Source organism: Camelus ferus, chromosome 34, assembly GCF_009834535.1.
Source record: "Camelus ferus isolate YT-003-E chromosome 34, BCGSAC_Cfer_1.0, whole genome shotgun sequence".
NCBI lineage: Eukaryota > Metazoa > Chordata > Mammalia > Artiodactyla > Camelidae > Camelus > Camelus ferus.
Window position 1 is genome coordinate 8,968,306 of NC_045729.1, and position 26,441 is coordinate 8,994,746.

Genomic DNA, 26,441 nt, shown 5'->3' on the forward strand with positions numbered 1-26,441 from the left:
AGGGAACTATATTCAATCTCTTGTAATAACATACAATGGAAAAGAATTTGAAAAGAAAATATATACATGTGTGTGTATGTATAACTGAATCACTTTGCTGTACACCTGAAACTAACACAGTAAATCAACTACACTTCAGTAAAAACATTTTTTTAAAAGGCTATCTCAGACAGCACTGTACCCAGTGCCATTTTGTCAAATGAAAGTTAAAGAAAGCAAGACACTGAATATTCTTTTACTTCTCCCCAATAAGGCTGACTCTCTAGTGTTTGCATTTCTCCATCAGGAATTACTAAAAGTCCTGTTATTTTTGTTTTCCAAGAAAGAATTAATCTGAAAGCATTTTTTTTTCCCTGGAGATATTCTGCTCACTTTCTGGCTGTCTGCAGATAAACTGTGTATCTGAATTGATCAAAACCAGATTGTTCAACTTCTGATGAAATGTTGGTAGTACCACAAAATGCATGTAACTAAAACTCGATTAGAATTCCTAACAACATGCAGGCCTTTGACCATTTGCGCTCGCTGGGGTTAGGTGTGCAGCCCCACACTGCCTTAAGAAGCATGGATCTACCACAAAGCATAGCCACATTGTACCAAAATACCCTTAAAGGAGTACAGGCCCCAGATTTCCATGATTGAAAGCCAGATTCAGCCCTTTTAGACATTTGCATAAGTCCCAATAGAAATTAAAAGGGGTTGCAAAAATAAATATTTGGGAGAAAACGATAACCTTACCCAGCTCAGAGACTGTTTTTAAGAGCTGGTTGTTTACAAAACTCTCCGACACGGCCGAATGGCTACGTAATTCTGCTGTGGGTTTCGGAATTCGAAGAGGAAAGCTGGTTTGTGTGAGTTGAGCGAGAGTTGTGCACAGCGTCTCAGAAGAAGGTTTGGCTCTTGGATGCTCTGCTGTGTTGTTGTTGCTACTACTGTTGTAATTAATCACAGACTAGTCATAACAACCTTATAAAGCAGATATTTGTGTGTTATTTTTACAAGGGAAGAAAATGAATGTTTGAGAAGTTAAGTAATTTTTCTGAAGTCATACGGGGAGTAGCTGTCAGAATCAGGATTTACACTCAAGCCAATATACCTTCTAGAACTCATCTCTTTTGATACCAGGATGGGCAAGTGACTCATCACAAGCACTAGGGGACTGAACGCAGGGGAGAGCACAGCGAATACCTGAGAATCTGTCCAAAAGGTGGTCCCTCCAATCAGCTCAGTCCCCAACATTACACTGCCCTGTAGATACGTGCCCAGAGAGAGAAAAAGAAATTAAAACCTAATGGGATAAAAAGTGAGGGAGGTTGAATATTTAGATCCTTAGATCAATCAACTCTTACTAACTGCAATCAGAGCTCCAGATAAATTTCTCCATGCTTACTCCTGTATGAAGGAAGTAGAAATCAGTCCTATTAACTTATCTAATAGATATTATCTAGTCCATTTTCATCTTTCAATGTATCACAGAGTTATTATGTACTCAGTTAAGGATTTTAAAAAAATTCTTCTCCACACTCCCTTGTTCTCATCCTTCTTTTTTCTGAAAAAATGTTACATAGTACAAGAAACCACCATACTGTTAATCATACGTGAGAAAATTGAAGTTTTATTCAAAAGCACTAGGTTTACAAATCTGGGCCAAGAATTTATAAGGTGTAGACTTTTTCGGATACTTGAAAGCTTGGATTTCGCTGCCTTTTTTGACACAAAAGTTATCAAGAGATTAGTTTTCTGGTCCTTCAGTATGACTTTGCCAAACCCACACTCTGCAGAAACCTATCAATGTGATAAATAATATGGAAAACAAATCCTGGGAAAGGGATTAATTTTGGTGGAGACTTCCTTCAAATAGCCAAATTCATCTTTCTCAAAAGAAGCAAAGGAAACTGCTAATGTTGCCTTGGAAAATTTGAAAGTGAAATATGTTCACCGTTCTTTACTTATCCAAATATCTCAACTTAGCTCAAGCAATGGACTCAAAACATCCTGTGATTGAAAGGGCAGAATTTTTTTTCAGTTACTTTCCCCAGCGGATTAAAAACAGAAAATTTATATTGCAAGTAATAAACAAGTGATAGACAATGTTTCCCTCCCCCAAAAAACAATTAAAAATTATAAATTAATGCAAAAAGTGGCACGAGGGAAATTGGAAGAAAAATTGAGATCACAAAGAAAAAGTGGTTTTGAACAAAACACATTTTCAAGATAGTAAAGAATTAATCAGCAGCTATGAATTCTTTCCACCTAAGTAATGTAATGATTAAGCACAGGCTAAGCCACTTTATAGCTGTGTCGACAACCTTGGGCAAATTCACCCCTTCCCATCTTACTTTCCTTCCCCATATTACAGCTGTACCTAACCCCAAATGTTGTAAAGATCAAATAACTTCTAAAGCTCGGAGAGTCGTGCCTGGTACATAAACATATCTTACTATTTGCCAAACAAAAGTTACCACTTTATTCAACTCTAAAATTTGAATTTGATAGGAATCCTCTACTTTTAGAAGGTTGCTTAATGCATTTAATTCTGTATATTCTACTCTTTCCATGGAAGAAAGGAGAAATACCATAAATCTGGGTTCATCTTTTGCCTTTCCACATTTTTCTCATCTTTGACTTCTTACATTTATTATAGAAGAATGCTGACCTTCAAAGTGATAGAGTAATGAGCAGCAAGGTTAGTGGATTCTACATCTCTTGGGGATTTTTAGTCTTTTATCTCATTGTAATTTATTACATGTTCTTCTTATAGCAAATACACTTTTTGTTGGGTATAACACTGGAAAGGAGGGATAAATTGGGAGTTCGGGATTTGCAGATACTTACTACTATATATAAAACAGTTAACAAAGTCCTACTGTGTAGCACAAGGAACTATATTCAATACCTTGTAACGGACTATAATGAAAAAATATGAAAAGGAATATATGGTATAAATGAATCACTATGCTCTACACCAGAAATTAACACAAATTGTAAATCAACTATACTTCAATTTAAAATTTTAAAAAAGAAATAACACTGTATTCTTTGTTAAGGTGTATATGCAAAAAATACAATATAGAAGAGAAGGGTAACATAGCTGATTTATCTCAATCACTAAAAAAAGTCTCATCTAAACGTCCATTGCTTCAAGTTTGAAGTTTGGTCTTGAGCAATGAAATGGTTCTCAAAGTTTAGCATGCACAGAATCACTCGGAGGTCTCCTTTAACTCTGGTTCCAGTCCCCAGAATTCCTGGGGTGGGTCAAAAAATCTGCCTTTCAAACACATTATCATGTGATGGTGATCTGGAGACCACACTCCAAATCTATATAATAAAGTTACAGGGAAGTTAAAAAAAAAAACAAAACCAACCAATGTCTTCTTAATCAGAATCTTTGGGGGTGGGTCTGGGCAACTACATTTAAAAAACAAACAAACAAAAAACCTTCCAGATGACTCTATGGTAGAGCCAAGATTGAGAACTCTTGGTCTAGAGAAATGGTTCTCAAGGTTATATGACACCCTGCTATCCAAGAGTTTGCTCTAAAGGGAAATTTTTCTTTCATTTTTTTATGGAAGTGTAGTTTATTTACAATGTTAGCTTCAGGTGTAAAGCAAAGCAATTCGGTTTTACATATGCATACACATATATATATATTTTAGATACTTATCCATTTTATGTTATTACAAGAAATTGAATGTAGTTCCCTGTGCCATATAGTATGTCTTTGTTGTTTATCTATTTTACATATATCTGTAATGTGTATCTGTTATTCCCCAACTCCTAATTTCTCTCTCCCCCGCCCTTTCCCCTTTGGTAAATTTTTTTTTAATATTAGTTTTATGTTTGGTCAATTCACAGTAAGAACTGAAGAAACAACTCACTTTGGAGCAAATGTAAATTTTTAATTTTTAGGCTTTATGCAAATGGCTTGTCCATAGGGTTTGTCCACCTTCAGAAGAGGGTGGAAATAGAGTTTTTAAATGTTTCTCAAAGCTAGCCTTGGGATCACTTCAGTGAAAATTACCTTACATTTATTAAAAATGAAGGTCCCTTGTCTCCGAGACCACAAAGTCTCAAGGGAGTTACATATCGCACAGAAGTTTAAAAATTCCTGTTCTAGGGATAAGAAGCAGCCAGGTTCTAATTCTGCCTTGCAGACGATGAGTTGCACTGGAACCTCACAATGAATACAGCACTTGATTAGCTGACCAGTCCTAGAGAGGTGAAAGGAGAATTTATAAAAGGAGGAAGGCAGGAAGGAAAGGGGCAGACGGGCAGGGACAGACAAAGGAACGCTGACGTAGGCGCCTCTCTCCTTACCAAAACCAGTAATGGCCCAGCTGGCCTCCCCTTTAACTTGCCCTGGCACACAAGGACAGAATGCGTTCCACTGATACGCATCTCTAAAGCACCAAGCAGCCTCTGCTGACAGCTGGGTTGATTGCCATCTCGACACAAGGAAAAGCAAGAGAGCAAAAGAATTTCGCAAGGAAACATCTTTATGTTCCCCTCTCAACAAGGAAAGAAAAGCCAAGTACAGGGAAAGACAGGATGCAAACATGATGATGTAAGGCAGCGAAAACAACAGAGACAAATGTAAAGTGAGGTTTTTAGGAGGGTGATCGCTGAGAAGAGAGTGTCCTCAGTTAAGCTCTTTAAACTCCGCTATTCAACACCCAACACCGTGTTAGTGGTATTTATTGTGCTAGTGATAATGATTTCAAAAACTATTTTTCTGGGCATTTCCGAAAAGACAAAAATGAATGAAGTGTCTTCACGTCACTTTGGAAAGATAAAAACTGCCCAGGATGTTGTCAGCCATAATCATTCTCTATCTGGCTTGAACTGATGTCCTCCTGATGCCTTTATGCCAAATGGGAACCTCAAGTTCTGACAGCTGGATTCTAGGTGAATCTCTCGGCTGATGCTCCTCCGTCAGCCCACAGCGCCGGCAGCTGTAGGCAATGCTGCTATTGCCGGGGTCAGCCAAAGACACAAAAGGCAATCAGTTCTACTTGGTAAAATCAGCCACAGGAGTTTTATATAACTAAAGACTTTCTAAGATACAGATATGACATCAATTATTAGAGTCACACACTTCTAAGCAGCCTTTTCTTTGTATGTGCAGCGTATGGTCACTTTTAACGCCCTAACAATGATGTAAAATTTTAAGATGAAAATCTGGTAAGTCCTGAAAATCATCTAAACGTATAAAGTTGCCAAGTCAAATGATTCCCCTGTGACTTTTCCTTGAAATGAGGGGAAATTGGAAGTTTGTTTTCCTTCCACTTTATCTGAAGTAACCAGAGGGTTTTAATTTTGTTAACTTATCAGATTTACTAAGATTGTTCTCATCTAAAATAAAACTGAGTCTGAGGGGACTGAGTTCTCCAGTGCCATGCTGTTGCTTTGAGCACTGGAGAAATTACAGCTACGCTCCCAGCGTTCTCTCTCCATCTTTTCAGTAGTCTAGTTCACGGTTTGTCACCAGTATCCTGAAAAATGTGTAAGAACTTCTGGAAAGTGTGAACAGATTGGATTTATGTCTGTAGGAATGAGACTAAAGAAAGGAAGATAGCTGGACACTTTTATTGAGAAGCGTAAGATTTAAGATAGCAGTTCGTATCTGTGTCAAGAAAGGATGATTTGCAAATCCAGAAGAGAGGCTCAGTTTTTAACTACATCTTATAAGGAGAATTTATTTCTCTCTGAGAAAGACCACAGATCCTGACTGTTCTTCTCAGATGGAAAAACATGACTTGCCTGTATACAATGAAGTGAAATTTATACCTTTTAGTTTGGACTCAAAAGCACTCCCATTTACTGACATGAACCCATGATTTTAATAAGATAAGAAAATTTTCAGTAATAAAAATATCTTAAGTGGAGTAAGCTAAATGATTAAGAGGAAAACAAGAGGAGAATTAATGTATGTAAAGGAAAAAGAAAAAGCTTTCTAATTTCTAACAGAGAGAACACACACACAAAATGTGATACAGGAAAAGACAACTTTCCAGCATTATTTTGTTCTTATGACAAAAACCACACAAATACACATGCTAGTTTCTCCTATGCTGTTTTTTGAGCATTTACTGTCATTTTAGCCATGAAATATGAAATTAAATGTTGCTGTTTTTAAAAACAAAGTCTTTCAAATTAGTTAAACTAATTACTGGGACTAAAATAAAATGTGTGTGTGTGTTTATAAACCAGAGATGTGAATTAGTATCGTATCTTTAACAGAATTTCTAAATAGTGGCTGTAATCAACATACTTCTCTAGGAAGACAATCTTTAAAGTATGTTCCACAGACCCCTGGGGTTTCCTGAAAACCTTCCAGGGGTTCGTGAGCTCAAAACTATTTTTTATTATTATACTAAGGTGCTATTTGCCTCTTTCACTGTGTTGACATTAGCATGGATGGTACAAAGGCAAATGTGGACAAAACTGTTTGATTACACACAAAACACCCACATCATCTCTACACACTTTGAAATTTTCATTTGTTTTTTTTTTTTTTTTTGAGGGGGGAGGTAATTAGGTTTATTTATTTACTTTTAGAGGGGGTACTGGGGATTGAACCCAGGACCTTGTGTATGCTAAGTATGTGCTCTTCCACTTGAGGTATACCCTCCCCTCCCCACACTTTCAGATTTTTAAACAAATGGTTTCAATAAAGAATTTCCTAGATGAAATATCAAAAACAAACTCGTTTTTTATAATCTTGACTGTGTAGTCTATTCTTTTTGATATTACATGTGATGTAATGAATAGTACACATCAGGCATTTCCACTCCATCATGAAAGACAACGGTTATCTTACGTAATGGTACATGAGCTATTTCTTGAGTTGCAAATGAACTCGCTGCTTCTTCCCATGGAACACCGCTCTTGCTTGAAAGAACGATTGGCCAACAAGCTCTCGTTATGGTAAATTAGGCATCTGGCTGGTAATTTCTTCAAAAGCAAAGAAGTGAGCTGATCATTTCAAGGAATGCAATTGACAGGCTCGTTGTCAAGAACAGAATTCAAGTTTTTGAGTAAAATATTAGAATTTTGAGGCATTATCTCGGCCACCATGAGTCTGATAGCGCCTTAGTACTTAAGGGGTTTTCAAATGAGCTCAGTGGTTATTTAATGAAAGTAATCTTTATGTCATAGATTGAAATGTGTCAACATTTAGGAGGACTGCATTAACTCAGTGAATCACGAGTTTCAAAAGGACTAACACAGCATTTTACAAAATCAAGCATGGGTAAACGTGCAAGAGGTAAAAATCCAACGGATTGTAGTGTATAGAGTAGAGTTAATTACAATGAAGTTAATTAACATGTTTTCATACCCTACACTACAACTAAACTTTAAGAAACTACCACTTGCCAAGTTTTAGTGTAATATCAAAGAAGAATATTCACAATTATCTGAATTTGTTATTAAAATACTCTTCCCTTTTCAAACAAGGTATCTGTGTGAGGTTGGACTCTTCACATCCTGCTGACCATCCCTGTCCCAAGGATGATGTATTATTCTGTTCTATTCCCTTCATTGAGAAACCTAACTCGGGGGTTGGGGGAGGAGATACTGGGATGGAAAGGAGACCTCCAATGACCAAGTCAAAAACTGTATGATGCTTCTTGTATTACCTAATAATTGCCCCCCTTTGTGGTATCGGCTCAGGGTTTGGTTTGGTTTGGCTTTCCCATCACTACTTCATGCCCTATGTTATATGAACTAAACAAGCATGAAGACACAGGCACACCTCAGAGATGCTGTGTTTGGTTCCAGACCACTGCCATAAAGTGAATATCACAATAAGGTGAACATCACAATAAAGCAAGTGACACGAATATTTTTGGTTTCCCAGTGCATACAAAAGTTATGTTTACACTATACTGTGGTCTATTAAGTGTGCAGCAGCATTATGTCTAAAAAAAAAAACAATGCGCATACCTTCATTAAAAAAAACTTTGTTGCTGAAAAATGCCAACCATCATCTGAGCGTTCCGTGAGTCATAGTAATGACTCAAAGATCACAGATCACTGTATCAAATATAGTAATAATGAAAAAGTCTGAAATATTGAGAGAAATACCAAAGTGTGAAACAAAGACACAAAGTGAGCAAATGCCATTGGGAAGGTGGCACCGACAGACTTGCTCAACGCAGGGTTGCAATAAACCTTCAATTTGTGAAAAATACATTATCTGCAAAGCACAATACAGCAAAGCACCATGAAACAGGACACGTCCATAAAAGGTATAGAGATTTGGGGATAATAGTTTAAATTTTTTTCATCCTTTTTCCTAGGTCTTAGGGTCCTATAGATCTAATGTATTATTTCGATTGGTTAGTAAGCATTTTGTTAGGGAAACCCCACTTCATTAAAGTTGGACAGTTGCTTTGGCCTGGAAATCATTTGCTCTTAAAGCCACCAAACTTTTCACCTGGCCATGATCAGGGACATCTGATTATGCCATCTTCTGCCCCTTTCCTATTGTCATCACTGGAACCTGAACAAGTGCAGTCCCCTTGATGAGTCTGCTGAAAGGGATGCAGAAACTGGAAGCCCCCCTCCCTCTGCAGGGGCTACACTGAGAGCAGCCATGATCCTTATGCCTCAATCATTTGTAACCCAGAGTCTGTGTGCTCATAAATAATACCCTGCTTAGGCACTATCCAGCTATACCTTGAGTTCAGTAGGGTTTGGAAGGCTGTCACCACAACTAAAGCAGCATTCATAATGTTCTTTCTATGGGCAAATGCGCTCTTTGCTTGAAATAATTGCATTATAAGTAATCTTTTAACATGTAATCACTCATAAATTGGTGAGTATATGTTGTACATACATCCTTCAAAACTATACATGCACCACAGACATTCCACGATATGTATTTCATACTACTGCCAGAGGGAACTTGAGAGAATCTTTCCTATTTGAGTGTTACTAACATCAAAATATTTTGAATAAAACTAACTTAGGTCCATATGATCTGTGGTTACAAACAACAGGATATCAGATATTGTAAACACACTCCTTTGTTTAACTCAACTTGTCTTAACTCATTAAAAACTATTTTCATTCTGTGCTGAGAGTGTTGGGCACCCCAAAAAAGCAGGATACAAATGGATTTGACTCAGGACTGGCTGGGCTCTGGGGACAGACATCTTCTGGTACCTGTTCACAGGTGGAACACTGTTTCTCTGCCACAGTTTATCTGACTCAAACAATATCTGCTTGTTGAAAAGGTGGCCATTTACCTTGAATGGGAAACCCAGCAGACTTAGATTCACATTACAAAAGTTGCTGGGGTTCTGCTTTTTCTGAGATTTACAGAGAGGTGCACAAAATGCCTTTATTTTCAGAATTCATGGATGTGCTGTATCCAGTATCAAAATATGTTTTGTAGGTAGCCAGGAATATTGCAACTTATGGTTCCATTATGGTTTTGCCTAATATTTCAAAACAACATCATCTAAACATACCCAGTTGGTATAATGAGAGTTACGATAATCTAAGGAATGTGGTTTTCCTAGAAACTACCTGAGTCGTAAAATCAAAGCACACAGTGTTGGAAAATCTTTTGTCAACTAATAACAACAGTTGCTTAATAAATGGCTTTTGGTGGGATGGAGGAGGGAGCGAGTGCCTGTCTGCACAGGCTCACCACATTGGCAAGTCCACCTCATGTGAAGTCAGAGGAAATCCAACAATGTTATCTAAAACATACAAAGGGCATAAACTGATATAACATTAAATTGACCTGTGTAAATACTCTTAAGAAGATAATACTTAAAAACCCAATGTTTTCTTTTGTCTAAAGCATGAAATATGGAATTGTGTAGCACTGTCTTTTCCTTTTGGACTGTGTAGGGCTCAAATTACTTTTATTTCCTGTTATTCCCTTCTTCTATTATGATCTGTACAAATAAAAGCATAAATCTAAAAAAAAAGAAAAATAGATTCTGGTCTTATTCAGTGGCTATTACATTTTAGCTGAAATTAGGTATACGTGATGAAGACGAACAGGAGGTTTCCATCTCAGGAGGAGCACGCTGTTTCCTTTGACTTTGAATTATGTAACACGATAAAGGTCTCCTTTCCCCTAAACTTTCCTAGCAATTTCTCAACCACATTCATTAGCAAATATAAGCCGCTGTTTACTTCCATTTTTTCTTGCATATGAAATTACGGAAGACACCAAGAACTGAATATTAAACTTAGATGCTTAGATCCATTGAATTTTGTGAATGACTTGATAGAAGTTACAATTCTATATATTATTAAAAAAAAATTTTTTTTTCAATGGAGGTCCTGGGGATTGAACCTAGGACCTCATGCCTGCTATATATGCATTCTACCACTGAGCTATACCGTCCCCCCTCTATTATTAAAATTTAATGGAAATTTAAACACAAAGAATATGTAAGCTGTACTGGTGATGATTATAAGTATTAGGTAGAAATTTACTAGGGAATTAGATCTATCATGGTTTTAAAAACCAGCAAACCCCTCTGGGAGGTGGGTGTTGTTCCTCTAAACAGATAAGCATAATTAAACTGTCTGTGGGAACATGGCCAGATCAGTGATGTTTGCTTCCCTTTCTGCATCGCTTTCATTTACCTATGCTGTGTGCCAAGCAGCAAGAACCTAGAAATACTGGTCTTACAAACCACAGAGTGTTAATATGACACCAAATCAAGCTGGCAAAGATCCAAGTTTTACTGCCCGGCTTACTTGTACAGCACAGTTCTTCTTGAACCTTGAAATTTCAGACGCCAACACTTACGTTAAAACAACTTCTAGAGTAGCACAGAGTGGTACAAGGAATATGGCTAACATTAGAGACCTGGACGCTAATTCTAACATCACCTCTGCATAAATCAAGACAAGACAGCCTCCCTCCCACGGTTTGTCTGATAGAATAATCAGATCAAATTATTTTAATGTCTTCTTCAGTTTAAACAACTTAACAGTTAAAACATTTTAATATCTTCTTCAGTTTCTACAAACTTCAAAACAGAGCAGTGTTTCCCAAATTTTTTATCAATGAAGGACCTCCCACAGACACGTGTCTTTTTTTTTTAACCACTGCTACAGAATGGATGCTTTATGTAATCACTTATCTCTCCATTTTATCAGCCAAAGATACATGTGTGCATAATTAATACCACATGAGTTAATAGAAATTTGATATTTGAGTTACACCATGCAGCCTTATCTTGGGTAAACATGCGATTCATTAGCTTTTGGGGAAATATTAAAAGTATGAACTACTTAGAGATCTAGGTATACTTAACTGAAAATCATCAAACTAAGAGAAATACCCCAACCAAATCTGTCAAGAGAATTGAGCTACCCTATGTCTGTCTTCCTGATTCAGCTACCTGGAGAGAAACCATTATCCTCTACCAACTTCTCCCAGAAACCGACTGTAATATTTGTAAATCCTCCATCTTGAGTGTTTTTATTTTCATCTGAAGATCCTGTATTAGTGGGTAACACATCCTGATCAATGAGTAATCTTAAAACCAATCCCAATGGACTGGGGACGGGTGGGTAGGGTGCCCTTTGTCACATAAGCCATTGAGCATCTTTACAGACTTTCAAGGTAACACACTTCTTATAAGTATTCTTGAAACTTTTCATTAACTAGTCAACAACTAGTCAGAAAATACTGATGTATATGCCATATGCCTGAAATAGGCCTTTTATGGGTTAGGGAAAGATGTAGAAGTGGCCATCTAAGTAGGCAAGGAATAGTAAGTAAGGAAAACAAGGCAAAAACACAAAGCACTAAACAAGCAGCTGTGTGGCAGAGGGAAAACAGAGTAAAGCCAGCTAGAGTCCTCAAGCAAATAAATCATTTTAGCCAATCTGAGCTTTAATTTCTTCAACTGATAAATGAAAGACAAGATTTCTGAATATTTCTTAGACTTACAGACACAGAAAACAAACTTACAGTTATCAAAGGGGAAAGGAGGAAGAGGGATAAATTAGGAATCTGGGATTAGCAGATACACACTACTACATATTCAACAGCTAAACAACAAGGACCTACTGTATAGCACAGGGAACTATATTCAGTATCTTGTAGTAAGCTATAATGAAAAAGAACATGAAAACGAATGTATGTATGTATATGTACGGCTCAACTACTATGCTGTACACCAGAAATTGACACAACATTGTAAACTGACTATACTTCAATAAAAGTAATAATTTTTTAAAATACTGCTGCTTGAGCAGAAAGATTATAGCCTCAGAAGCCCCACCTCTTCCTCCTGCCAGTTCAGATCAAAAATAATGATTGTACCAAACTCTTCTGCCCTATATAGATCTATACTTTGTTCTCTTGTAATATAAAAGGAAAAAATTTTAAGGAAAAAATTCTGAATTCCTGAATTCCATTTATTTTTGCTCACTGACAATTTAAACTGGGTTTTCTGTCACTAGGCATATTGAATATCCAAAAGTAAATCTAAAGTCTTAAAATCAGGTGGCACTGAGAAAATTTAACACCAGTTGAATGAAAAGTTTGGAAACTTCTTCAACTGACCAAAAAACACGAGTAAATAAAGGGGTTTGATCAGCAAGGAATAAGAAAAGTCCGAAACACTGCATTTTTACCACAGCAATCATTAAAATTCTTTTCCTATAAAAATCCTCTGATTTTTTGAGTCTGGGAAAAGTTTTCTAAAGGATATATAAATGATGCTTTTTTAAAAAAAAAAATAAATAATGTACTTGTGATCATATTTTGGTAAATCGTAAAATGCCTTCACATTTTCCACATTTCGCCTTCCATCCTCCCCCATTTATACTGACTGAATAAAGTCTTCATTTCAGTCAAATGAGTGGAGGTAGAGACAGTAATTTTTGAGGCATCAGGATGGCAAAATCTCTCTGGGAGGGAAGAAAATGCACTTGTGAACTACTCTCATAGGCTATGAAAATAATGCCACCGTCCAAAAATAGGGACTCACATTTGTAGAAGGTTGAAACTTACTTTTTTTTTTGTTTTTGAATAAAAGTAGATTGATTTAGAGAGATACACAGTGTATGGAGTGTAGGCTGTTTCAAAAGGTGAGAGGAAGGCCACGAGGTGTGGGGGTTGTGACTTACTTTTGACATAAAGGAATGGCCTGATCTTTCATGGAAAGCAAAACATGACAAAGAAATGAGATTTTTTTTTTTTTTTGGCAATTCACTTTCACTGGAGCAGCATGTCATTTTTTTCTCCTATTTCAGACATTAATTTTTTTTACTGAAGTACTGTTGAAGTAGAGTTGGTTTACCATGTTGTGTTCATTTCTGGTGTCACAGCATAGTGATTCAGTTATACATTTATATTCTCTAACAGATTCCTTCTTATCATAGGTTATTACAAGATACTGAGTATAGATCCCTGTGCCACACAGTCCTCACAACAAAAATGTTAGATGCATGCAAGCTACACATCATGGATGTTCCCACACTAAAACAGCGCTTCAAGTAAATAATACTCTGAATAAGGGTCTCTTTCTCTGTCAGAAGTCTCACTAAGTCATTAAGAGGGATGTTGTTATTTCTCTCATGCTGAGAATCTGAAATGTCTCTCTTCCTGCACAGTCTGGAAGGGGACCCTTCTGGAGGATGCTGTGCTGTGTTACGATGAATGGCAGTTAGGAGAATCTCCTTGGCTTTGTGTCAATCTTCGTTGTACTGAAACAAGTTAAAAAGAAAAAGCCAAGAAGCATTTTTAAGCATAAAAATAATAATAGGCACTCCTGTAATATCTCAAGTGACCTCTGAAATAGAAAGTGGCAGAAAAGAAGGGAAAATGAATGTGGGGAAGGGGAGCATTTCATGAAGAAATTTCTCTCCACTTCTCCACATTCACCCCCTGCCACTCCTGCTGCCACTCCTGGATGTTTCTTGGATGCTCAGAGGATGCCTTCCAGTTTTTGACAGTGCTGATGTTTCCTCTCGGGGAGGAAAAACGGTTCACAAGCGGCGCATTAACCTGAAACGGAAACGTCTGTTTGGAGCATGGAGCAGTTTATTGGCTGAGTCCTGAAGACAGTGAGTGCAGCTGAGATCCTCTGTCTGATTCTGCAGGTCGCATCGGAGCACAAGGAAAGGAACACTGGTCTTTATGAGAGCACTAGCCGGGGACTTGACTGGATTAGAAGAGAGATTATGTTTGTCACTTAGATAAAGGTGGTTTCCTTAACAGTACAGGAAATTTGAGAACAGAAACAGCACTTAATGGTAAGAAAGATATGGTTAAAATGGCAAATTTTATGTCATGTATTTTTTTTTTACCACGGAAATACTGGTAAGAAGGATTTTTTTTAAAAAGATACTCCTCAAATTTCCAATTCTAAAGCAGGCATCAAAAACCCAAAATCTAAATATAACCAAAATGAGTCAAAGTGAATCCAACTTGAAGGATTCTTTGGTTATGAAATCGTCCCCTCAACTTTTACTAATAAGCAAAGAGTCCTTTTGTTTCTATATAGATGATGATGATGATGATGATGATTAAAGTTTTGGCCTCTTAACAGGGCCAGTGTTTCATCCTATTAAGTCTGTGTTCATTGAGAGGGCTTTAAATGTACACAGGTATGTGAAGATCTACAATGAGGGGTGGTGTGTACACGAAAGCAAAATGGAAAGAGAGAGAGACTGAGTAGAAAATCTACTAGAATAGAAACTGATTTACAAGTGAAGATTGGATCCGGTTCCAAAGCACCAGACTGGCTCCCACAAACAGACAGTGAATGAAGTCCCCGGGACAAATCTGGCCACGTCTAGACAAACCAAGTGTCCTACACACCATCAGGTTCCTGCGAGGGTGCAACCAACGGACACGAGGTGTCAAACACACCAGCACATTCAAGAAGAACTGCATTCAGAGCTGGGTATAACGGGTCACATAATTGGAGATAATTTAATCATTTTTCAAATTGCTTCACAAAGTACAACGGATAAAAGGGGAAAACAGATACACTATGTAGCGGGAGTACATTGCGTCATAACACTTGTATGCCAAGAAGATACATAAAATCTAAACCAACCACCGTCAACAATGAAAATTGCACTTAAAGTTATGGATTTGTGATTATATCAATCACCCTAAAACACAACCTGGAATTATTTGTTCAGGAAGAAAGAAAAAAAATCTTCTCTCTTGACTCTTTAAATAAACTCTCTACTAAGAAACTATGGGCAGTTCTTTTCAAAGCATGAATTCAGAACTTCTGTTTGTCAAATTATATCTTCCCTGAAACAACGACATGCATTAAAGTCTTGATTTGACATAGAACTATCAGTGTTTTAAATAACTTATTAGTGACTAATGATAAATTAGCTGGTATAACAAATCCCTACTTCCCAATAAACACCTGTGCAGAGGTCAGGCTGCTGGTTGCATGAACTACTGCTGGTATAGCACTGCTCCACTTACGAAGCAGTTTTTTCAAACACTACAATATTTCATTGAAATCTCACAGCGACCTGATAAAGTATTATCTCCACTCTCCTTTGACAGAGGGGGAAGTACTCTGACAAAGTCATATTTTACAAAGTACAGGAAAGAGCCTAAAATAGAACCCCAGTCCTCGGACTCCAGTCACCATGGTCATCCCATGCTCAGAAGACAACGTGAAATGGAGAAATTAAACCACCACAAAGGTTTTCAGAGTTTTAATTATTTGCCTCAAGTGAATATACTTTTAATATTCACGCACTTCTTTAGTAATAGGTCACAGCTGATACCCTGAGAATTACTAAGAAGGCAGAAGACCAAAAGCAAATATAAGAGTCATAAAAGCATGGTGTTCTGTTGGCAAATGTTCTCGCATAGGGCAGTGTGGTGTTGTCATGTATCTGTTTGCTAGGGTGGATATGTAATCACAGAATTACATATATATATATATGTTTTCAGTTTTGTTCTGATGCCAGGTTATTTATACCTGCTATTGTATGGGCTTCTTTGATTACTACAATCAAACATGGATCAGTGTCTTGGAGACAGGTTAACAATTATGTTTTTCTTTTATTCAAAGTGGTAGCTCGGACTGCATCATCCTCTGACACCCAGTGCGGACTGTTTCTCCCCAAATATCTCACTTTACACAGCTCACATACATACGTAACCCAGGTAACATGGAATAATGATAATAAAACATTTTCTATTTGAAATGCATTGCATAATTTTTAACTCCTGTTATAAACAGACGTCATCTAAAGAACAATTGCCCCTTTTGATGTTTATTTACAGTCCTCCGCCTTCACATGACAAAATGGTTGTTAACATTAATTAGTTTATTTAGCCATAAATTTTTTTCAATTACAGGTAACACCATCACAGTGAAAGAATACCATGACTTAAAAGGGGAAAAAGGGGAAAAAAGCAGAAGCATGACATGGTCAACTACTTTTATTGGGCTTGAGTTGATAGATTATCAAAGAAAATTGTCAGCGGGTTTATGATACTTGTTAATTTTTAGCCAGCAAGATAAATTTGTTTTTACTCTTTGGCAAGGCTTTGTGCTTGCTTGTCTGCCTGCTCATTTGCTTTCTCTCTTTTTTCTTTTCTTTTTCATTAAAAAAAAAAAAAAAAAACCCAGAGTATATTCTCTTTCCCTTATACCTAACCCCAACTTCTATAAATCTAACTCTTTTATTATTTTAACTCATTGTATTTTCCACTCTAGTGATTACCAGGAGGAATGCATTTCTCATGGATTTAAACACACAAGTAGACACAGAAAAACAGAAATAAAATTGAACTCCTGATGCACCTAGTAGCAAATTGTAACCAATGTCCTGTAATGATGGAGAGCAAAAGGACCGCTTTACTAAGGTGATGGTTAATCAGAATAGAACTCTTCAAGAAGCAAGGGCAGAGATAAAGGAATAATCTTAACTAGCAACCTACTCAATGACCTTGAACAAGTCAACAAGTTGTCTTTTTTCTTTCACCTTGACAGTTTCATTTTTTCTGCCTGTTGACTTGGACTATTGAATTCAGTTGGATAGTGTCTGAATAATTTACCTCCACAAATTGAAACTCTATATGGTATGAACATTATGCTTCACTTTATACTTGACAATGTTTTACTACTCCAATTACACTTCTGAACAATTCCAGGAGTTTAGGGAATTGATTAAACAACTTAAGTAGACAAACTGAGATCAAGCACTTGAAGAAGCACTACTTGCATATAAATAAGTATTGTACTCACCACAGCTCATCCTTTCCTGGTCTTTACTGAAGGTCTGTCAGGTTTCCAGTTGTCGGGGGCCCAGGTTACCCTGCAGAAGACATAACACAGCCTTTCATTACAATTCCTGTATCATCCCAATGTGTACCCCTCAAGCAGCTAACTTAGTCATAGTTTGCCAAGTAAATTAACAAGGTTGGGTTATGGAAATGCTTTCAGATAATCCCATGATGTTACATGACCACCGATTTAAAAGTATTTTTTGTTTTCAAACACCAAATTATATTCTCACTGTTGTTTTAAGGAAGTACAGAGTCCTGCTCCATTTAATTGTCCCATGCTTGTTTCTGTCTTCCACATTTTCTCACTTTATAATATTATTGAATCAGTTATTTTTCACCTCCCCAAGGCATCTGACACTTTTATTCACCTTTCAGTAATCTTCGTAATGGGAAAAGTTTGCTTTTTCCCCTCCAAATTTCCTTCTGTTCTCCTCTTTCTGAAGGCAAAACAATTCAAAGTCTTAAAATATAATTTACAAATGTTGAGTGGTGTCTTGGAAGTCTATCAAATCGCATTACCATGTGGCTACCTAGAAAAAAACTGGAAAATGACCCCAACAAAATGAAACTGTTTTGTGGAGATAAAGGCAAAGCATACCATAACCCAAACCACAACAGACTACTTGGCTATTTCACTGGGATAATCCAAGCTCTTGCTTCCTGCTTCAGTAAATTTGGGTGCAAATGTCAAATAGCTGCTCTCTTTACCCAGAAGCAGCTGCATTTAGACATAAGTCCAACGACTGCCAAATGTACAATTCATAATTCCTTTCACAGGGGACACATGAGTATCCACAGGCACAGAATAATCAAATGATCACCCAGCGTATGGCCTTTAGAGTATATGGTTTTCATCAAAGTCAGTACACAGTAAAAGCATCACCTTACATTATTTATCATGGTAGTCAGTGGTTTTCGATCTGAATTCCAAGTGGCAAGATCTGCTCCACTTTCAGGCTATGGTCTTCTTCCATTGTCAAAGATTTTGTTATAAAAAGAGGGCCCCCTCATTTTATTATTCCCATAATCAAATTATTAACCTTAGAAAACTTCCCACAAGTGTAGCAATATTGGTTCCATATGGGGATGGAATGCTCTGTGTTCTGCTACAAGATCAGACCAATGGCTTCATTAATTAGTAAAGAAAAAACTACACTGAATTCCACAAGATATAATGAAAGCCAGTAGAGAACTGTGAGTGCTAAATTTCAGTTCTTAGGGGATAAAGAAGACATTCTTTATTCTAGTTTTCCTACTCAGCAAAATTACGCAGCTCTGTCATGTCCCCTACAAAGACTGCCACACAAGAGCTATTCCAAATACCTTTGTACACAGTGCTTTCAGGCAAAGGCAACACCACCCTATTCTCCAGTCCCTTTTTCAGGGGGAATCACAATTAAGCATTTTAAATGGCTAAAAATTGTTCTTAATGGTCTCCCAAATTTCACAGGGTTAAGATCCAGAAACGACTAGAAAGATTTGAATTGAGTCTTCACCTCCCAGAAAAAGTAATCAGGATTATTAATAAGCGCAAGAAGAGAGCAGTTCTCACTGCTCATGGTCTGGAATGGTGTGTGTGTGTTTCATTGGAAGAACAGTGGCTCACAAAAAAGGCATAACCATATTAAACCAGCTTGAATCCTTCTTGGAACAAGACAAGCATCTTAAGGATCTTTCAGTTGAAAATAACAGAAATCTACTCAAACCAGCTCGAGTGAAGGAATTTAAAAGAGATTCAAAGTTGTCTTGGAGTAGCCAAATACGGAAAACATATTTAGTTTGATAAAACATGAAAAACTCCTAAGGCAGTTTTTCCTCTCTCAGGCAACTTTTCTACTTCCCTTTTAGACCATCTTCTGCAATGCAGTTATTTTTTTTTGTTTGTTTCTCCATAAGAGCAACTTTCAAATGAGTTTCGTTTCCTGCCTCCAAGTCTTTTTAACTTACAGGTAGAACATCCATGGCCGCCTAACGGAGTCTCTCGGGTTCTGAGTTCAAATTACCAAGAGAGTGAATCTGATTGGCTCACTCTTGAGTCACATTCCACCTTGGCCCAATCAAGTCTGACCAGGGGTTGGGACCTACCCACCCAAGTAATCTTTCATAGCAATAGGTATCAGTAATAACACTTGTCCAGTTCAGATAAAATTAATTTCTATAGAACATAAAATACCCTGTTTACTGAAGACACCAAATAAACAGTGATCATAAAAATATGGATATGAAAGCATGCTTCCTAATATGGCGAACAAAACATTTAACTATTATAACATTTCATTGGCTGAATATAGAAGAACGTATCTGAGACTCAGGCATGGATTTAGTAATTTTATTTTGAAATTCAGTATCTCACAATGAAAACAAAATTCATATTGGAAAAATTCTTTTATAAACTACCACCAGTGTGTCCCTTTTATTAGATTTCAATTAGTAGTTGTACGCAAATCACAAACACGGATATATTTTTTAAAACTCCTTGTAAAGGCAGCATATAGAAAATTATTATTCAGTAGGTTAAAACAAATCATGAGAATGTTATAACAGCATTTGTAATAATAATACCTTCCATTTACAGCTGTGTGGTGGACACTTTCTGTACAGATTCTCATATAACCATAACAATCCTTACACTGAGGTGCATTTTTTAAACTATTTTTTACAAAGGAGGAATCTGAGGTTCAGGAATACTGTATTTCATTCATATTACCCAAGGCAAGTATGTAGGGGTAGGATTCTCTGATAATCATCAGGCAACCCTTCAACTAATCCAAAAGCATCTTTGCAAAAGTTAGAAGAATCTGACACTTTCTTAAGGCAATGTACTAACATCTGCTAAAAACAAAAAATTGCCATTATAATTAAAGAAATACAAAATAACTACAAAAGCAAATGGCGCCCCCTAGAACTGTACAATGCAAAACTTGCACAACTATGTATGTCAGCCTGTTCATCAAAATAGTGAAGATGTTATCAATCAGTCCTCCTTTCTACATGGAGCACCATTCATTAACGCTCTAACCTTCCCCATCTAGCTCCTATTTACTCCTATCCCACTACCTAGGTAAATGATTAAACTCTAAAAGTATTTTGGCCCGTTTGTTCCATTGACGGGGCAGTGATAAAAGACTTTAAAAGGAGTGTTAAACCACAGTTCCAATAAATCCCTACATATAATTCAATCAATAAAACATTATGTGATCCAAGAAATGCATATGGTTTATGACCCACTGTTCCTCTGTGACCTCCTTTATTTAAAAAAAAAAAATCTTAGTTCTACAGCAAACAAGGGAAACCACTTAACATCAACAGAGCTTCCATTTTGTTGTTTGCTAGCTTGATGAAGTGAAATGTGGTATCATTCAGAAGACCTGTTTAGAAGACTTAGCGACTTACATTAATTATGGTTATGTTCATTTGCTTATTTCTTCCATGCTTGTAAGGGTAAGTTTCTTGCAGAATGATGGTTTTGCCATCTAGTCTTACATTAGACCAGCAATGCACAAGGAGAATGGAGTAGAGAAAGAGAAACAGATCAAAATTTACAAGGAAGCATGTGCAGTTTGGAACAATGAATTTATTATAAGACAATGCTGTAGCTGATGAAAGAGGAAGGGAACCCTTATTTTCATAGTACAAACAAAGGAAGTAAAACCTTATGAAACCCTGGTTGGTGGGGATGGAGGTTGAGGGAGGGCTGAGAAAGAAGGGAAATGTGCTGCATATGTAAGAACTCCAATAGCACTTAGCCAGACATTTCATCCTGAATTTGCAGCACCACTTCACAGAACACCATCTTATTTGATGACATCCTTTTCACTGAAGGCATTGGAGGAGACGTAGAGCCAGCTGGGTTACTTGACCTTGCCTTTAAACTTAAGAGTCTAACATTCTAGCTTTTGTGTAGCAGCAAATTTGTGCAGGAGAACAATTCAAAGCCCAGAGTAGTGGCCGTGAAATACATCTTTTGTAGGCCTTCAGTAAAACTTTGAGATTTTCATGGGACAAGGGCAGCCTCTTACCTTTCATCCTGGTACAAATTATAAAAAAAAACATTTAAGAACTTGTCTCCAGCAGCATCGTCTCTTTTCTCCTGCTCATGTCTAGTCTGTCTGACGTGCTGCACGACCGTGTCAGACAACACCATGTCGTCCCTGAGGTCCTTCTGCCTTCTTCCTGCTACCGCTCTGAAACTTTCATTTTTCATGGACCTTGTCACTGATTTTCTATTTCTTTGATTTTTCATTGATGTCAGTGTGGTTGTCGTCTGCAGAATGCTCACAGTCTTTCAGGGAAAACAGACATCTAAACAAATAATTACGGTACAGTGCTATAAGTATTAGAATGAAACGTGTCTGCTTAAAGTAAAAGGACAAGATTTCTGTACGTGGTTCATAAGGCTTTTATGTTCATTTTTCATTAAGGTAATTCTTAGAACAAGCCAACGTAGTGAGTAGTGGTCAGGGCTGGGATGTATTTTGAAGGAAGAGTTCGCATTTGCTAATAGGTCAGATGCTGCTTTAAGAAAAGGACAATATGGTAACTCTAAGGGCTGAGATGTGAGGAACGGGAAAAATTCAGGGGTTAGTCACTGAAAGGATGTATCATTACGCCCCGATATAACACGGTTAACATTTGCTGTATAACAGATCACTCCAAAATTAGTGGCTTATAAGTGATTTCTGGGTTCACAGTTCTGTGGGTTGACAGTTCCATCTGGGTGGCCTGGTCTCTCTAGTCGGCCAGCTCAGGCCTATCCATGTAGCTTTTCCAGGACAGCAAGAGGGGCGGCTGCGAGGCCTTGTAGGGTCTATGTTCAGAACTTGCACAAGGTCACTTCCGCCACATTCTGTTGCTCAAAACATGTGAGAAAAGACCCGCCAGAAACAGACTCCACCCCCTGATGGAAGGAGCTGAAAATAATTTGTAGCCATTTTTAGTCTAGCATAAATAGGAAAGATCATGAGTATAGTCTACTCCGTGTGTTCCTGTAGAGAAAAATGTGTCCTTCAGTGGGAAACTCTGTGCAATATTTAGAGCACACTCTTCCAGGTGATCTGATTCTACGGGGGCTATCTTACAACTTGGCAAATCATAGATAACTCATGGCGATGCAAAATGATTCTTGTCTCGGCCATGCAACTGAATTCTGCCCCCTACAGGCTCTTTTGACATCTCCCCCACAGTGGATGAAGCCAGTCCAGCTTCTGTTTGCACATTTATTAATATATTTCTAACCTATAAATATGTCTTCTCTTTGAATTCTTTTTTCTTCACATTTTAATTTTTAATTGTAGTAACATGAATATAACAAAAATTTGCCATCTTCAGCATTCCTAAGTGTGTGGCTCACTAGTAAGGACATTCACACTGTTGTAAATCACCATCATCCATCTCCAGAACTCTCTTCATCTTGAAAAATTCTAAACCCATTGAACAGTAACTCCCTACTCCTCCTTTGTCCCCCAGCCCCAACTTCCTGGCAACCACCGTCCAACTTTCTATGTCTACAAATTTTCCCACTCTAGAAACTTCAGGTCAGTGGAACCACGCAATATCTGTGTGACGGGCTTTCTGTCACTTAGATAATATCCTCAAGGTTCATCCATGTTACAGCAGTGTCAGAATTCCCTTCCTTTTTAAGGCTGAATAATATTCCATTGTATGTATAGACCACATTTTGCTTATTTATTCATCTCTCAAGGGATATTTGAGTTGGTTCTACCTAATAAGAATGCTGCTGCTATGAACACAGGTGTACAAGTATCTCTTCAAGACTCTGCTTTCAATTCTTTTGGGTACAGACCCAGAAGTGGGATTGCTGGATCATATGGTAATTCTATTTTTAATTTTTTGAGCAACTACCATATTGTTTTCCATAGCAGCCGCACCATTTTACATCCCCACTAACAATGCACCATGATTTCAATTTCCCCACGTCCTCACCAACACCTGTTCCTGTCTGGGTTTTTTTCATAGTAGCCAATCATCCCAATGGGTGGGAAGTGGTTGAATTCTTCTTTGACTACCTGTAGTGTCTTACTGCTTCTCTCATTAATAATTAAGTTAAATAAAAACTACTGTTTGTTCACTTTGTATCTGTAAGAGAACAATGTTCTTACTTTTTATTTTGAAAATGATCTTTCAACAAGCTGTAAAGTGGAACAACACAAGCCATCCAGAATGGGTTTTCTAAAAGTGAGAGAGATTTCAGCATGGGCATTTGCTAATAGATATGAGGCAATAAAGAGGGACACGTCTGACGCAGGAGGAGGGTGTAATAGCAGGAGCAAAGTTCCCGAGTAGAGGAAGAGAATCGGATCCAGAGAGTCTTGGAATTTCACACAATTTATTCTCTGTAACTGAAAGGGAAGCTGAACAGTCATGTAAAATGCAGAGAGATTCCTTTACTTGGTTAGGCGGACATGTGGAACATATTTTTAAATTTCTCTTTTCATTTTTTCATCTCTACTTCTTTGCTCAAAACTTAGTGCATAGTGGCCACTTAAATGTTTCTAGAGGGACAATAACAAAAGTAATCCTACTCTACAAGAAAGAGCACAGTGGCAAAGATCTATGGTGTCTAATATATCAACACTTTGGATATTCAACTACTTCAATTCATAGCCTTTGTTAAGAGATTCTTAAAATGTTTTTAAATTCATTATGTCAATAACTTACATTAGCATTTTTTCTTCCAGTTTCATTGAGGTATAACTGACATAGAGCACGGTATAAGTTTAAGGTGGACAGCATAATGATCTGACTCACACACACCATGAAATGATGACCACAGTAAGTTAAGTGAACATGGGTCATCTCACACGGACACTAAATTAGAGAAATAGAAAAAAAAAATTGCTTTCCTTGTGATGAGAACTCTTAGGAGTTACTTTCTTAGCAACTTTCCCATATAAAATGCAGCAGTGTCCATATCTGTATCATGTTGTATATGACATCCATGGTGTTTATCTTGTAACTGGAATTTTGTACCTTTTGATCACCTTCATCCAATTCCCTTCACCTCCACTCCCAATTCTGGTCTCTTTTTCTAGAAGCCCGTAGAAATAATTTTAGAAGCACACTCTCCCGAATTTCCCTCTACCACCCCTCTTAACAATCAAAGGTAAAAGAGACTTGTAGCAATAATGTCCATCTGTCTGCAATGTGACACATCCTGGACTAAGAGAAAACAGACAAACTAATGAGAGGAAGCTACACAGGGATACTGTTTACTAGGCTCTGAAGACGTACTGTTGGCAAGCAGGTGAGCCCTATCTAAGAGATAGGGAATAAAGAAAACATTACGCTTGGTCTCAGATAAGTAGAATGTGATTTAAAACAAGAAAACAAACAAGAGCCCAGAACGTATCCTCAGACTTGAAATGCGTAAAAAAGGGCAGGCCTGGGAAGAGTGCTAACTAATGGCTGAGTGGCAGTCTCACTGTGTAGAAGACAGCCGTGTGTTCATTAGCATAAACAACGCATTCCAGGGCTCCAAACTATGTAACTTCCCACACTGAGCATCTGGCCCAGCTGACCCCAACACTGAGTGAGCCAGTCAGCCTCCGAGAATCAAGAGAAAAGTTACAATGACGCCAGAGGTAGAAAGAAAAACCTCAGAAATTTCTTTCCATTTAGTTCAATAAAGGTTAACTGAACACCTTTCGTTCAAAAAATACTGAAACAGAAAGCAGGTACAAAGAACAGTAAAATGGATACTCTGCTGCCCCACTGTTTTTGATATAATTGCTTTTTCTTTTCTTAGGCTAGAATTTGAACTAAGAAAAAGGACTTGCTTAATATTAATTATGGATCATGGGAAAAAAACAATATGTGAATTGACTAAACATTTAAATTAAGTCTTACCACTAATTTCCACCGCCTTCGTTCTAGGAATTGTGACCACTGACACCTCCTGCCACAGTAAGCTCAGGATCATTTTTGGATCCTGGACAGCTAAATCTGAGTCTCAGTCTGTCCCGAGTCCTCTCCGTTGCCATCAGTTTGCCTTTTCTTTCTTCTTCCACGCTTACTGGTATGTGGACAGTTTGCCAAAGATTTATAGATTCCTTCTTCTCTCCTACGATGCTGCATTATTGTACCTTTAAGGTTACACTGAAAATTTGTATGTCCTCCACCCCTTGTATCCTTTTTCCTTCTAAACGTGTTAGTTCCCCTCTGTGATCTCTCGTTCTCTACCCTGTGTGGTCACCTTGGAGCTGGAAAATCACTGGACACTTTGAACACACACTTAGGAGCAGGGCTGGCTGGCTTTGTGAGCTGTGCTACACTGTCATGTTTCCCCTGCTTGTCCCTATTTACTCCTCCAGAGTGCTTTTTCACTCCCCAGCTCCCTCCTGTGATGCCTGGTTCTCTGCTGCTCTGCTTCAGAAAATCCTGTGGTTTAGTTCATGAGAGGACAACTGCAGAAGGATCAAGTCCTCAGAACACTCAGCAAGGCTCAAGTCAGTCTGTCTGTCTGTCTGTCTGTCTGTCTGTCTGTCTGTCTGTCTGTCTCTCTGCTACTCTGTTTTTCTTTCTGGCCCTGAGGTTCTCAGTATTGGAGAGAATGACAATGTCATTTGAAAAATCTCCCCCAAAATTTCATAGATCACCCTCTCACCCATGTCTTCTCCCAACACATGCTCTGTAAAATGTCACGTTTACAGCTAGAACTAGCTGCAGAATTTGCCAGAAAAGTTTGGGGGCTCTATTTCTTATTAAAAAAAAAAAACAAAACCCTTATGATGACTCACATCACAAGGCTGATGCAGGAGACTGTCAGGCCAATTTTAATTTCAATCTTTTATGTTTCCGCCCCACTCACTGTCATGCTAATGACTCTTAAAATACCCCAAAGACAGGCAAATAAGAAAGCAAAGACAAAATCCAGAGGAGTCCAAGTTCCCAAATGAGCAAATGTTGCCCATATTTGAGAAAAAAATTATATTGGCTTAGTTTATAAATATTTGAGCATTATGAAAATCTCCAGAGGGAAAAAAAGATAACCTCTGACCGTGAGAATGAGATACTTTGTGATGTCACTAGCTAGTTACTGCAATTTTGAAAGATTAACACCTTCCTCTCTAGGTTAATTTTATTTAAGAAGGACCACAAATGTATTGACCACAAAGGAAACACATATCTCAGGTACTATAGACTATAAAATCAT

The 26,441-nt window shown here is 37.6% G+C and overlaps 1 protein-coding gene and 1 long non-coding RNA gene across 2 annotated transcripts in view; one reads left to right on the forward strand and one right to left on the reverse strand.

Annotated features, from left to right (window-relative positions):
- The window catches only part of PDE3A (phosphodiesterase 3A), a 492,862-nt gene extending 475,601 nt beyond the window's left edge, over window positions 1–17,261 (reverse strand). Inside the window, exon 1 of the mRNA XM_032473218.1 lies at window positions 17,229–17,261. The gene's annotated coding sequence lies outside the window, so the exon portion shown is untranslated. The remainder of the gene's footprint in view (window positions 1–17,228) is intronic.
- LOC116661332 lies at window positions 7,918–23,529 on the forward strand. The gene is made up of 3 exons (XR_004317211.1): window positions 7,918–8,002; window positions 21,751–21,755; window positions 23,518–23,529. It is a non-coding gene; the product is annotated as an uncharacterized LOC116661332 (long non-coding RNA).
- The last annotated feature ends 2,912 nt before the right edge of the window (window positions 23,530–26,441 follow it).